This window comes from Xylocopa sonorina, chromosome 13 (assembly GCF_050948175.1).
Source record: "Xylocopa sonorina isolate GNS202 chromosome 13, iyXylSono1_principal, whole genome shotgun sequence".
Classification (NCBI taxonomy): domain Eukaryota; kingdom Metazoa; phylum Arthropoda; class Insecta; order Hymenoptera; family Apidae; genus Xylocopa; species Xylocopa sonorina.
The window spans coordinates 3,376,850-3,391,891 of NC_135205.1; positions in this window are offsets into that span (position 1 = coordinate 3,376,850).

Here is a 15,042-nt window from a genome sequence, read left to right on the forward strand (position 1 = left end):
GACGACTCCCACCACCGTAGGGGCCGCTCTTCACCCCGACCCAATGGATCCACACACCAACTCTTTCTCTTCCCTCCATCTCTCTCGCTCCTTCTCCCTCATCTCTTGGTCGTCGCTTCTTTTATACACGTTGCTTCTTGGCCTCTCTCGTGTGTCCAGCGCGGCTCACGCTCGCGGCCGCTCCGTCTCGCGGCTGTATGTATACACCCGTGGACATGCGAGTGGTGCGCGCACGGACGCCGCGATCTAGCGCCCCTCTGTCTTGGTGCGCACGTTCGTACGATTGTGTTCAGGGGAATTGGCCGCGAGAGCGTCCCTGTGTGCGCGTTTGGTACGTCCATCTGTACGTAGACGCGGTTCGTTGGGTTCGTACGCTGCGGTGTACAGAGATTACACGTATACACAGACACACGAGCAAAGAGACCGCGGTCCTGTCTCTCTGTTCAGCTAAAATCACCAGGCGATGCCTTTCTAGAAGGTATTACACGATCCGTACACTTGTGCCCTGTTGGGCCGGTGGATGTTGGCCCCGGCGAGGTGGTTATCCGCGAAGGAGTGCTCGCGCGCGCCCGCGTGCGAGTATATCTTACAATCGGTTTCATCGCGAGCGTCCGTAAACGCCGTTGTGTATTCTCACCTCGACGGACGGGGGAAGGTTCGCCACGGCGGAGATCGAGTTCTGTGTTTGCTCGACACACCACGGATCGACGTTCCTTCCCCTTGGATCCTCGAACGATACGGATTTGGTCGATCGCGCGCCGGCACGCCAGGTTCCCAGGGAACGAGGACGCCGCTCGCCGCTCACGGAAGCGCCCGTCTCGGGGCATCCGAGATCCAACGCTGCCCGGGGATGCATTCAATTTTCGAGCCCTTAGGGAATGAAAGTTATTAAGTTTACGGTTACGCGAAGCTTAATGATAGACGCAGGGTTTTGGAGAGGGGGAACGTTAGTCTGAGGTCGACGAAATTATGTATATTCCGGAAGACTGATTTTTTGGCTGATGAATAATGGATAAGTGGCTGTCGCGTGTCCACCGTCATTATGTTCTCGATCGGGGTTAGGTACCGTGGTGGCTGCTGCCACGGCGAGAAATGCCATCGGCGCGGACCGTCATTGAATTTCTGCCCCCGTATACGATGTTCCACGTAATTCGCGTGTCGAGTTATCGCGCGAGCCGAAGGGACGGCCGGTTAAATGGCAATAAATTATCACCGGCAACCGGGACCTCTCCTGGCTGAACTCCTTTCTAGTCGCGTCTCTCGTTATTCCGCGAAACGGAACGCTCTAGAGTAGCTGCTCCAGGCTCTCATCATCGTTTACTTCCCATCGACTCCCTGGCTCATTACAATGACACGTCGCGTCGCACGAAAGTTACGCACACGTCCACTTCGTATCGTCTTATCTCGCGATTGCATTCCTGTTAACTAATCTATTTACAGTAATAACCGTGGCGGCTGCTACCTCTCCTATCGTGTATGATGGAAAACTGTAATTAATCGCGAGTTACGTTCTCACAGCCAACGGAGAATCTAATTATGAAGGATCGTTTCGCGAATCTCAATTCTTTGTTACAAATGATGGAATTAATTTTCCTGGAAGAGAGACGCTCGATCGCATTAGCCTAATTGCAATCAGACGCGGCGGTCGATCGCGAGCCCCCACATTTCCACCCCAGCAACCCTCACCCCCGCGTTCGCAGAAGAAAAACGAGCGCCCATTTAACGATCCCCGCAGCGATCGAAATTAAATTTTCGCGATCCTCCCTGCCGCAGCCCTGATCTCTCTTCCACTCGTTACCACGGCGAGGTCAGCCCAGAACCTGAAAGAACCTGTACACCAGCCGCAGAGACGATACGGCGCAACATCGTAGTCGCCTCTGGTCCCCCTTTGTCTCTCTTCCTCTCTGTCTGCATCATTCGGCAGCCCCGCGGGACCGACGAGTCGAGAGGCACGATGGTAGCGTGCCAGTATGGTGCACCGTGGTCCACGGACGGATGGACGGACGGACAAGCCGGTAGTAGTGGGATACTGCTCGATGGTGGTGCTGCTCCTGGTCCGTCTCACTTTCCGTCTCTCCCTCGCCAACGTCGCGATCCTCTCTGGTCCCACCGTGTACGTGTGGGTCCTCCGTCTCTCTCGATCGTGGCCTCTCCTCATCCTTCATCTTTCTCCCGTCTGCCTACCGCAGCCAGAGTGTATCCCGCTTCAACCTCGACTACGCCACGGAATCGCTACTTCTCTCCCTCTTTCCATGGGACTGGGTTTACTCGAGGGCCCCGGAGAGAAGTTAGCCGGCGGGCATCATGGTGGCTACACCGCTGGCTTCTCGCGTCTCTTCGAACGCTCGCTACGGAGAGTGTGCCCCCCGAGGGTCAAGGAACTCCCTCGGGAACAGGTTCACCTCCTCCTCCTTGCCCCCCTCTGTGTCGGTACTCCCTCTTTTCTCCCCGTATCGTACCTTCTTCGTGGCACGGTCTTCCCTCTTGCCCCCTACCACCTTCAACCGCCCTATGCCCCCTCCGGTTCGTACCTTAGGGTTTTACTTATTTTCTCTTATTACCGCTGGTGGGCATGTGGCCACGCTTAACGCATTCGCACACCTCTTCGTCCCGATATTCGTGTGGTTACAGGGATATGAAGCGAGAGGATGTGCGCGTTGGTCCAGCTCCGGGGTCCGTCACCCTCCCGCGGACCCTTCTTCGGGTGCGCGTCTCTTCTTCTTCGTTCTACCCGCTCCACGGGCTGTTTTCCCTCCTCTTAAACCTTCTTAGGTACTCCAATATGTGAGCACATTATTACAGCCGCGATAGAGGCCGCTGTACGAGGGAAAGAGCGAGAGAGGCAGGGTTCGAGGGGGTTACTGTTAGGACTGGGGGGTCTTCGGAAGGGACTAAAGCCGAGGCGAAACGCACACGCGCTTCTGGTCGGACGGAGGGAACGCAACGGCGTACGTAGGTACTCGCTGGCAAGTATTTAGGTGCACACCACCGTTCGTTCGAGAGTCTCTTCCCTTTCTCTCTCGTACCGCCAGTTTGGCTTATTCCTCCTCGTCTTCTTCTCCCGTTTCTTGCCCCGCTTCTTCTTCCCTCTTTCTCAGGCTTCTGCCCGCTTCTTCGCCCCGTCTCTGGCCGCCTCTCGCCAGATACCAGATTCCACCTGTGCTGCCTGATATCTTGCCCGTTGCTGCCGTGCTCATCCGCCTTGTCTTCGTTGTCTCCCCTCGTGTCGTGAGATCGTTTCGAATTCGTCCACCCGGGGTGTTCCCGCTCTTTTTTTCGCCCACGAGAATTGTATATCCCCCGAGTGGATCGAATGGTTTTGTAATGGCCGCGTTTAAACCATTATTTTCGTCCAGTTTTTGGTACCCTCGCGGGACAACGCGATACCCCCTTCAGGTTCTCTCGAAACAGGCCCCACGCTCGTTTCTATTTCGATTATTCCTACGGGCATTATCCGTGGCTCGGTTTACCGAAAGGTCTTCGCGAAATTAAGGCGTAATGGATACGCGACGGGATACAAACCGCGCGAGCGCACACGCGGAGGGATTTTAATGATCTTCCCGCAGGTATTCGTCGGTCGGCTATAGATACCAGATTCCAGCTGGGCCGCTGCCGCCGCTTGGAAATCCACCGGCGTCTTCTCGTCGTCGCCGCTGCTCGCAGCCCGAGTTTCTTGCCTACGGCTTCTGTGTTTGATACGTTGTCGTGAAATTACCGGGCCCCGTTGACGTTTGCGACGGAAGTGTTATGGGAAAATTGACGGACATGTCGCGCTTCGTCGAACTCAACGCGTTCGCCAGTAAATCAACGTGAAACTAGCTCGTACAGCGCGTTGGTTTCCGTGAAACGCGTGAACCACAACTACTCGACAGTCGCAGACTGATTTCGTACACTTTGCTGGAACACTTTTATTCGAAGACGTTCAATTCAATTTCGTAACGTTTCTTGCTCGATAGATAAACATATAAATACCAGACACGCTCGTACAGCGCACTAATTTCTGTGAAACGCGTGAATCACAACTACTCGACAGTCACAGATTGATTTCGTACATTTTGTTGGAACATCTTAATTCGAAGATGTTCAATTTCGAAGGTAGTGTTCCTTGCTCGATAGATAAATGTACAAATACCAGCCACGAGACAGCAATTTTCCTTTCGTACTTAATTTACAAAAATACCTTTTGGTAAGGGGCGTAGCAGGAAGAGGGAGCGGAGGATTTCGCAGGATGGAGTACTGGTTGATCGGTTCCTGGGAGAATTTGCATGCGTGTCACGAGTCACGGACGATACCCGGTGTTCTCTTCGGTTCCGTTAACCGAGGAGACTCCACGTCAGGTGTCTTTTTGACACGGCACGCTAATTGCTCGGGTCGAGATCGCGCTGCCCCGTTACTTATCCGCGAATTAAACGAAAACGGCGTACCTTTTCGCTCGCCGCCGCGTCGAAATCGCGTCGACTCCCGCTGAATCGACGCGAGCCGCCTCCGCCTTCATGCAAATGCTCTAAATAAGACCGCGCAATTAGTACCGGTTCGAGGAATTGGAAAAGGAATAGAAACCGACTGTATCTCGGATTCTTGCCACAAATCGCAGCATAAATTCGTGCAATTAAAGCCGAAGGACGAGGGAGAATCGACTGAGGATTATTCACCGAATCGAAGGCTGAGAAAGCGAAGAAAAGGAGCCGATCGTACGGTTTCTATCTTGTTCCAAAGACTAACAAGCTATTAATTCGCGTGTTCGAAAGTTGGTAAAACACGGGGAAATTCGAGCCCATTGTCGAATGATTAAACAGCGCGAGGATCATTTAATAACACGTCGAGTGTTCATCGAGAAGAGCCCATCCTGTAGATTCGAACGCGAGGAAGAAAGGTTCCTTCCTCGAGCAACAATGTATAATTTTTCCTGCACGACCCATTGGGCACCTCTTCGGCCGTGCTCACGCGAGGACACCGCGATTTCATGAATTAATAACGCGTGGCACGGCCTAAACATATTATTCAGCAAATTACACGTTCCTCTGCCTCCCTTCGTCGTCCTTTTTCCGTGAGTTCGCTCGCTAACTCGCGCCATGGAATCGGACACGTAGCCGATTCCTGTGTAATTGTATTCACGGCTATGAAACACGTTTGACGCGCGTGTTATTCCCGCGTGGCATATTCTACCAGCCGCTAATTCATCCTTTCAGGAAGCGCCTTTCAGACCGTGGGCAAAAGTGGAAGTATCCGCCGTACCGTTAATTCACTGACGTTGTCAATAACGATCGTGAAGATGTATCGATAGACGGCCAGATAACGCCGGAGATTTATCGTCGAGCGTGTACAGCGGGGCCTTCGACAAACGATACAGAGAAAAATCGACTAGCCTTCGCTGTCGTTAATGCGTGTCGTTATGATGACGAAAAAAAAAGAAAAAAAAAAAAGAAAGCGTAGTCGTGTATAGAAAAAAGGCTGCTCGAACGGTTTGTTATTTGGGTGGTCGGTTGCGCGTGTTCCACTGGGGCCCCTGGGCCCTTTTCTTCAACCGCGGCGCGTAACCAGAGGGACAATACCAGAGGGAACTCTACGGGGGCAAAAAGAGTTTGTAATTACACGGGATCCGGGTTTCTTCCTGTTCCGTCGTTAAAAGGGGCGTTCTGCGAACGTTCGCCCCGTAATAATCGAATCACATCGATGACGTCCCATCGCAGTGGATACCACGGGGCCAGCGAACGGTGATCGTTTAATTTCCTTGCGGCCTGTCCAGTCACCGGTAGCGATGGGATCAAGTGGTATTGTAAGTAGGTTAGATCTGGCCTGACCTGGGAACTTTCGAACGGTTCAGAAATGCTTGGACGGAAACGCGGCGAGTTTAATATATCTCACATCCGCGCTCCGTTTCCACGTTCGAGCGTTACTTCTAATGCAAAACGATTAGGATAGATAAGCGAGATCGTTTCTAAATCCGTGGTGAACGTTGCAACTTTGCTTGCAACTGATAGATAACGCGTAACATTGCAAATATTTGAAAATACTCTGAAAAATAGGAAGAATTTATTGATGGATGATGTATTTATTGATGGAAATTGTATAATTCTAATATACAGATGAAAATATCGCTTCTAGTAAGTATCGATCAAAAGATGCGTAATTGTGCGTATCGCGTTCGATTCCGTCTCTTCGAGCAGCAGAGTGACCAGCAACACTGACCGCGAGCGTGCGTTCCAGCGGAGCCGAGTAGATTCGATAAGACCTCGGCTTGGTTAATTAATGGCGAAAAAGAAGGGTGAGATAAGGAGAGGAGAGACGTTTCGTGGTGCGTGCATGATTTCGCGTGACCGTGGACCTCCTCCGTGGGGCCAGGTCCCTCGGAACCGGCGCCAGGAGCGTGCGTATGCATATTGTGCTCGTTAAACGAAATAATCGCGGCGAGATCGGAGTAAAAATTCGAGTAAGGGCCTATCTAATCTCTCGTAGCGAGCAGGACGCGGCGGGTTCCTCCGTTCCCAGGACTCGATCATTAGGAACATCTCCGGTTGGCTCGAGCGCGTCGTCTCGAAGATATTCTTCGTTATCTGCATTCTCTTTCAGAGAGCGGGAAAGAAAGAGGCGCTAGTGGCGGGGATCGACGAGAGGGGCTGAAAGTCGATCAGCGAATTTTAATTGAAGATTTAATGAGATCTGGCCAGCTGGATGGAAGCGTCGAATGCGCTCGCTCCAGCAATTCGATAATGATTTTCGAGATGTTGATGGGATGCCGATCGCGTACTTGATACTCCTCGGACTCTCGCGCGTGTACGAGAAACCGATTTCGATAGCGTGCAGGGTAGGACGGGGTTCGAGTGGAAATTTTGGGCGGAGGCAGATTGATTAATTCCTCGATAGCGATCTTTCGATGCGGTTCAGAGCTAAAGAGGGTGTAACAGCGGTGGAATAATAAATTTTCCTGTAAAAATTCATTTCTCAGGAACGCTCGAAGGAGTAACGATGATTAATCGCGCGAAGCCTCGTTTAACATTGTCAGTATACACTTGCGTAATTGTAATAAGCGCTTGCAACAATTTACGATACCAGTCACGAATTTTGTTAATCGCCTTGTACCACAGCCCTCCATCGAAGTACACGTCTCGTCCATAATTCGAGTACGCTGAGACGAGAGAGTGTAACGACAGTATCATCGCAGGCATTAATTAGAATCTTAAGAAACAAGGCGCCGTTGCTCTGCCCTCCGTTTCTGCCAACGTCGACGCGAATAAACGCGCAGCAACCCATTCGACCGGCACAAAAGAATCCAATTTATCGGAGACGGTAGAGCGTTCGTTCTCGAAAGAGAAAGAGGTGTGCGTGGGGGGGTCAACGTCGTTAATTCTGTGGAGGCAGCGATCGATCGATCGATCGCTCGGTCCAGCTCGTCGCCAGCGGTGCCGGTTCTCCACGACCGATCGTTAGTTAAAATCCCATTAGTCCCAAGAAGATCGCCGGTTTTCTGGAGGAGCCGTCCGTCCGTGTCAGCCCGTGTAGATGCCACCGTCGTGATATATCGAGAGCGAGCAAACCTGGCTTTTTAACGAGCAAGCCGAGTGTCGTGCCTCGTGGGAGACGATTTTCGGCCCTGTCCAGGATCAACAGGTGTCTCCTCTACCTGCCGCCACGTTCCACCGTCATCTCCGGCTTCGTTTAACAATTACGAAAGCAAACAGTACCGTTTCGAAGCCGCAGGGGGACGAAGGGGTTCCGTGGGACACCTTCCACTTTCGGTTATTTATGCACAGCGTCCATGCGCGCGTGTTATTTTAATGACAGAAGCTTTCTGGAAATTCGATTTTCGAGCTCGTTTTTTCAGAATTTTCTGTTGAACTTTTATGTTGGTTGTATATCGTTCATGGAAATGGGGTGACTTGCTCGTGGAAATGTTTGCGTAGTACAATTTTAGTCTCGTTTTATTCGCGAGATCTCACTTACGCATTTACCTAGCAATTGACCTCGAGGAGCGAACAGTGTACACTGGGGACGGTATTAGTGAAAAGAAAGTAAAGAGAAAGCGAGATGGCAGGAAGAAGCGAAAGCGAGACTAGTGTCAAGCTCCCATAATCATCGAGGATCTCGTAATTTGAAATTGTTAAAAACGCGGTGTGTGTCTAGTCGCCTATCAATTACTGGAAATCACTCGGAAAATTCACCGCTTATCCGTCTTAAAAGGTCCTCGTGGGAATTTAGGTGACACGATCGGTTATTAACGACTCACGTCCTCGCGTCGTTAGGAAAATCGGGAAGATCGTATTCGATAGCGGGGAGCAGGGTTTTGTAGTTCGACGACGCGACACGTAGATGGTAGATTAATCTGGTGAAACTCGATTCACCGGTGAAGCTCGGAAAAATTGTTCACCTGCGTTCGTACAGTTTTGTAACTGCCGTTACTAACTATGTAATACCCAACGATCCCTTATCGCATGGCGTAGACGCACCAGAGTGTGGAACGTAAATTTAAAAAATATTTCGAATACTCGAGAGAAAGTGGTGATCGTACATCAGTCGAGGCATCGTGAAAATCTCGACGTCTTCACGTTTAACCCTTTGTAACCAGATTTCTGTTACCTTAAGAAAGATAGAATTATGGTCGATCATAACTTTCGATTTTAATCTGAAAACCAGGACCAATTTCCTTGCCAATGGTGCAATTACCAGTAGTTGCTTAATTGCTAGTACATAGGGGTGAACTAGTAGTACAGATATATAATATAGTACCCATGTACTATTATCGCCGTTGCATCTTCATAAGAGACAGAATATTCAAATGCGATGAGAAACAAATAAAACAAGATTTTAAAAACGTATAGCAATCGATAGAAAAATGATTTATCCAATTAATTATTTGATAAATAATAAAAATCGATGAATATCGAAACGTCGAGTATATCTCGCAGGGTACCAGAGAATAAGACGCTCTCAACGACCATATAACAGAGTTATTAGAAATCTAATAAACGTCTTGGATTCGCGATCACGAGTACTTATCGCGATCTCGATGTCCGCACGCGGAGAAGGGGAGCCCGCGGAGAGGTAATCGCGCGTGCATCCTGTGACACGCAGGCGCCACCATTGGAATCCTCGAGATCCTTGAGAAATTCCGAGAATGCACGGTGTGAAAAGTTCAGAAAAGAAGATACGCGGGTATCTAGCCGGGTACATATCTATCCGCGATCGCGCACGCGGATTCCGCGCGGAATATAAACGCTGGTAGCCTCGTAGACAGGACCTGCGCGATGTTATTTCCACGAACCACCGTATTCGTCCGGCCATTTTCTCGAGCGTCGCGTTTCGATATCGAACGCGAATTAATAATGAACCCCCGTAGCTCGAGGATCGCCAGGGCCCGGAGGAAACCGCTTCGCGTGTAATTTATAACGAGAGGGGAGCACGGATCAGTGGTCAACGAGCGGAAAGATTGTTACCGTTGTCGGATTAAAATCGCGGAGCGGTCGATGGGATGGCCTGCGAGGAGTCGGCATTGAAATTTTCCCCGGTTAATCGCGAGCGTTAGAGCGCGGCTGTGAGAGAAACGTCGCGATCTGCGGCGATGATTGCCGCAATATCCGCGAGCAAACCGATTCGAACGTGCAGGGAGCTGTTTCGCGAACTTTTCTCGATCGCGGCGTTTTAAACGTTTGGCACCTCGTTTCACGTATCGCTGGAAATTCCACGGTTCGCGTTTATCGACACACAGGCGACCGTTGATTAACTTGGGCTCCACGATTAAGCCGCGAAATTACAATTGCAAAACAGCCGCGTATCGCGGAAAGAAAGCTGCGATGGCTGCCTCTTCTTGTCCGCCGCTTGTTCCTAGATCCCATTAACATCGTTAAGGTTCCAGCGTAAATCGGATTAACCGATTACGGATGTATCAGCTTCGTTTTCACTTTTAGCTTTAAACGGGTCGATTACACTTAATTGATCCGGTTGCAATTCAGCTTAAAAACAGTGGAAACGTAAACGTTCGTTATGCAACACGTGGAAACACGAATCGGCGAGCAGCGGCCGACGAAAAGAAAGAAAGCCTTTCAGCGAACCACCCGTCAGCTCGTGTCCCCTTCACCAGCGCGGTTTCTGGAAACAAGGAAAGTCGACGGCGCAGAGAAAAATCGGCTGGTATCGGTGACGCCTAAATCCCGTCGAGGACAGAAACCGTGATTCTTATAAATGCCTTTGGGGTACGTGAGTGGCGTATGTATCGGGCCAATGGCGACTGGCATCAAGTACCAATCAAAGAATCCCATTAAATTGCAGGAATTTCTTGCCAACCGGCTCCTCTCCTTTCCTTCTCCCTCGCCTGGTCATTCTCGATCGGTTTCGCTCGCCTGCACCGCCGCGGAGCGCGCTCGCGCGCTTAACCGTACAGCCGCGGAGTTTTATTATACGCGTATAAATTTTCGAAACCGATCCCAGCGCGAAATTGCGGATACGGGACAACGCATACGGAGGTAGATCGAGTGAGGGCCCCGTCGATCGGTTTCGCCTCGCCGCGAAACGGTTAACAAGTATACGCATTAATAAAGATAAGGGGGATGCGTCGAGCTTATCGAGGGCGCGAAAGATCCGCGGCGCTCGATGGCTCTCACGCCTCGGATACGATCGAACGGCGACGATTAAACGCAGCACCACGCGAAAGAAATCCTCGCACCTCGACGGTGAGAAGCGCTCCATTACGCGGACGATATTTCAGCGGGAATGCCCGCTGTAATAAAGTGGAACTCCTCGCGTCCGCGCGTTTCGCGTGCAAAGCGAACGCTCAGGCGAGCGGCGGACCGGTGGAAACTCTTTTTGCCAGGACGACCGCGATATGAAGAAGCGCGGACAGAATGTATCCAGCACGAGTATTTAATTACAAGGACGGGTCTTTGCGACTGTTAATAGGCGGCGGAAAAACGGCCGGGTTTATCTGGAATCGAGCCGCTGTACCGCATTTATGAATTGCACTGCCTTTTTTGCGCCTCTGGCCCATTTTCTTGCCGACCACGCCGATTCTTTCGCGATCGACGTCGTTTTCGCGCGATCTCCTCGCAACGTTGGTGACAGTGTGTCCTTTAAATAAACCAGGGCCAGTCCTGGTTAACCTTACCAATAACTATTCTTTCACACAACTTCTTTATACTTATCGCATTCACTGTTTCCTCCCTAATTCTTAAATGGAATCGAAACATAAATTCTCGTCATCGTTCTCTACGATTCCACCATCGCAGCTATTCTTTCTCAATTTTCCTCTCGACAGCCAAGAAAGAACGTCGAGGAATACAATCCCGGTTGGATCGAAACAGGGCAAGGGAAAGAGCGGTAAACCTTGGATCGCTGCTAGCCAGAAGGTGGTCGTATCCCGTGGACATCAATAACAATCGCGAGAAAGCCACGGGGGAATAAAAGTCGAGGGGTGGTCGCGGCCCATTATTCGTGACGTCCGAACGTTTGCATTGACGCGATAGTCGTCAGGACCCGTACGCGTCCCCCGCTCGTTCCCCTCGTTCCTCGTTCGCTGTCCCCCTCTTCGCTTTCGTCCGCCTCTCACCGGTCCTCCATTCAATGGACCGCTCCTCAGGATCTTACGGTGGTACTCACGCAAAACGCCGCCACGTGACGGGCATCCGGATCGCCGATGACCGATGAAGATTCCTCCCCGCGCTCCGGACAGGATCGACGAGTAATTGCTTCGCTGGAGCACGGTACACGGTGCATTGGCCCACGCAAATCTGGTCTTTGTCCTCCCTGGGGAGGCCACCGGGACGCGGACAGCTCGGCTACCTCTGCTCCCAGCGCTGGCTCTGTTTGCGAAACGACAAAACAAGGTGTCGAGTCGGGGACCGTTCGAAATGTACCACTTGGTAGCGATTCGGGGGACCCTGAATAGAGTTTGCGGTTGTAAACGGGCCCCTGAATTCTGTACCGGTGTTCTGGATCGACGAAATCCTCTTTTTCGAGGATTTTCAGACTGGGATTGTGAAAGAGGTTTGTTGCGTTTCGTTCGCGATTATTTTTACATTTGTTCGAATCGTAAGATGGTAACATTTTTTGGGGAATATGGTAGAGTTTGTGGTTTCTGAAGCTTTTTTAATGAGTAATGTGTGACGTCACAGCTTAGAGGAATTCAAAGGTCTTCGTAGTAGCGAGAGGATTTTTGAGTTCAACTTTTTAATTCGCAACGACGTGGGATAGTTTCACGTTCTTTTTTTTAAATCTGTTTAAGCTGTTAGCTCTCGAAAGAGGTTTGTTGCGTTTCGTTTGCGATTATCTTTAAATTTGTTCGAATTGTACGGTTTTGAAGCTTCTTTTAGTAGGCAGTGTGTGACGTCATAGCTTAGAGGAATTCAAAGGTGTTCGTAGTAGCGAGAGGATTTTTGAGTTCGACTTTTTAATTCGCAACGACGTGGAATAGTTTCATGGTTTCTCTTGTAGATCTGTTTAAGCTATTAGCTCTCGAAAGAGGTTTGTTGCGTTTTGTTTGCGATTATCTTTAAATTTGTTCGAATTGTACGGTTTTGAAGCTTCTTTCGTAAGCAGCGTGTGACGTCACAGCTTAGAGGAATTCAAAGGTGTTCGTGGTGGCGAGAGGATTTTTGAGTTCAACTGTTTAATTCGCAACGACGTGGGATAGTTGCGCGTTCTCTTTTTTTTAGACCTGTTTAAGCTATTAGCTCTCGAACGGTATAATGTTGACGATTTCAGCGCAACAGGTAGAATTTATTGCCGCAACGGATATGAATATCTGAGCCTCATCTGGAAATCGATAGTCCTGTTTTCCAACGTTCTTGAAATGTTCCTATAATTTATGCCATGCTAATGATCCGGGCCGTAGCAAGTGCAGTTTACGTCGGCGGCCGCGTATGAATTTTATTCTGTAATTAGTTGAGTCATTGATTAATGGTCTCGAGTATCGAGATTGAATTTGTTTGGCTCAAAAGGCGCGGGGAATATTCATCCGTTTGTACGATAAGTATATATATACACACAGCCAAGCCAGCCCACGCATGCGAATATAAATAATTCTCACTGCTCCACAAACACTCGCGTTTAATCGTTTTGCGGCTTAACACGCTTCTCCCGTTTCACGTCCAGCAACCTGACTTACTCACGCGGACCTCCGATACGTCTACACGTGTACTTTCTAACGCAACAAACCGATACTCCACACCGCAAAACGATGCCATTAATCCAGGCTACGAGAGAGAGAGAGAGAAAGAGAGAGAAAGAAGAAAGACGAAGAGAAGCGCAGGAGCCACCCAAAATCACGATCGTCCTTACCGATTTCGCTCGTCATCCGCGATCGATCACCGTCCCCGTCGATGGCTACTCTCGTCGAGAGGAAGATGTACACGTCGAACGTTGAAAAAAATTTTTCTCTCAACGCTCTTTCAATCAGCGAAGTATGCCCTCGTCGTCGCGCGCGCAGAGGCTGAAGAAGAAGAAGAAATCCCGGTTTTCACCGGCGGGAATGTCTCGTCCGCCTTTAGAATCTAGGTGGACGTCCGTGGGGAGGCTAATGATCGATGATAGAGAGCCGTGCCTGGGCTCTTATCTCCGATCAATGTCAAGATTGCGATCGTGGATCGTCGCGATTTTCAATAACGACCAGCCACGACGCAAATGCCACGGCCTACGTAATAGACGCACGCATAATACGCGCTTGGTAATCACATTATCCCGTGCCACACACGCGCGCGGATAGAAGAGGAGAAAGAGGGAAAGGAGAGGGAAAGTGTGTCTCGAGCAGTGGTCCCAAGTCTGTCCAACGATCCACGGAGATCCCATCGCTGTCGGATCTAATCGCTCGGACTCCGTGGACCGATGAAAGGAAATAGCACGAGGCCGTTGTTGCTCGCGTTCACGGTCGATCTCGATTGTGGATAGATTAACCCTTTCAACGGTGGGATTCTGTGCGAGGGGGTTCTCGTGAATGCTACTTATGGCGTAACGTGTGCTCAGATTTGTACCAGATCGATTCCCACCTCGAGATATCGTAGCTACGAGCGAATTCACTTGGCAGACTTTGGAGATACTTTGTCCTGAACGATTGATTTACCTCCAGGCTTAGAATTCTCTGGTTGTATGGAAGAAAATCGTGCTTAATACTTCGATAGATAATTTTGTATTTAGGAGGTAGATAACAAGTAAGAGTTTCGATCTCTTTCTAATTAATAGATACTTTAGTTCACGTGAAACGGTCGAGGGTTCCACAGCAGCTTCTAAACAGGATGTCCTCAGGAGCGGTTGGTCCATCAGGGTCTTATCTCGCGGTCGAATGCACCAGGTATAATCACGGTCCGGGTCCAGTCCCAAAAAGCGACCGATATAGGACACAGGGCCTTATCTAAATATATCCCCAGGTGGAAACGGACCGAGACGTTTTAATTAACTAATTAACATTCCTGGTGCCGTACCATCGTGCGACCGGCCGCCGATATCACTCGAATCGAGTCACAATCTGACCAAAAAAGTTCCACCAGGGCTCGTTCGATGTTTAAACTTTCGTTCGTCCCCCTTCATCGGACGCGTTAACTGCTTTTTGGATCCGCTTTGGTGGAGTTCCGATGTAACGTCGCCTTCAAACTATCGCGTGCTCCATCTGGAACCGACCAGCTAATTGTCTTCCTCAGTTGCGATGCCATGGAAGGTATTTAACCCTCTGAACCGTATTAATCTACATCTTTTGCTTTACTTTACGAATCTATACGTACTTGTGCTTGAGCTGAATTTTTCGTATCAATACTTGTGCTTCGACGAATAAGTCTAATTTCAAATTTCCATTTTTTTCCCTAGCTCGAGTAGCTAGTTCCATCTATCTATCAGAATCTCGAAATTGGGAGTAAGCTGAATTTTTCGTATCAATACTTGTGCTTCGACGAATAAGTCTAATTTCAAATTTCCATTTTTTTTTCCTAGCTCGAATAGCTAGTTCCATCTATCTATCAGAATCTCGAAATTGGGAGTAAGCTGAATTTTTCGTATCAATACTTGTGCTTCGACGAATAAGTCTAATTTCAAATTTCCATTTTTTGTCTTAGTTTGAATAGCTAAGAA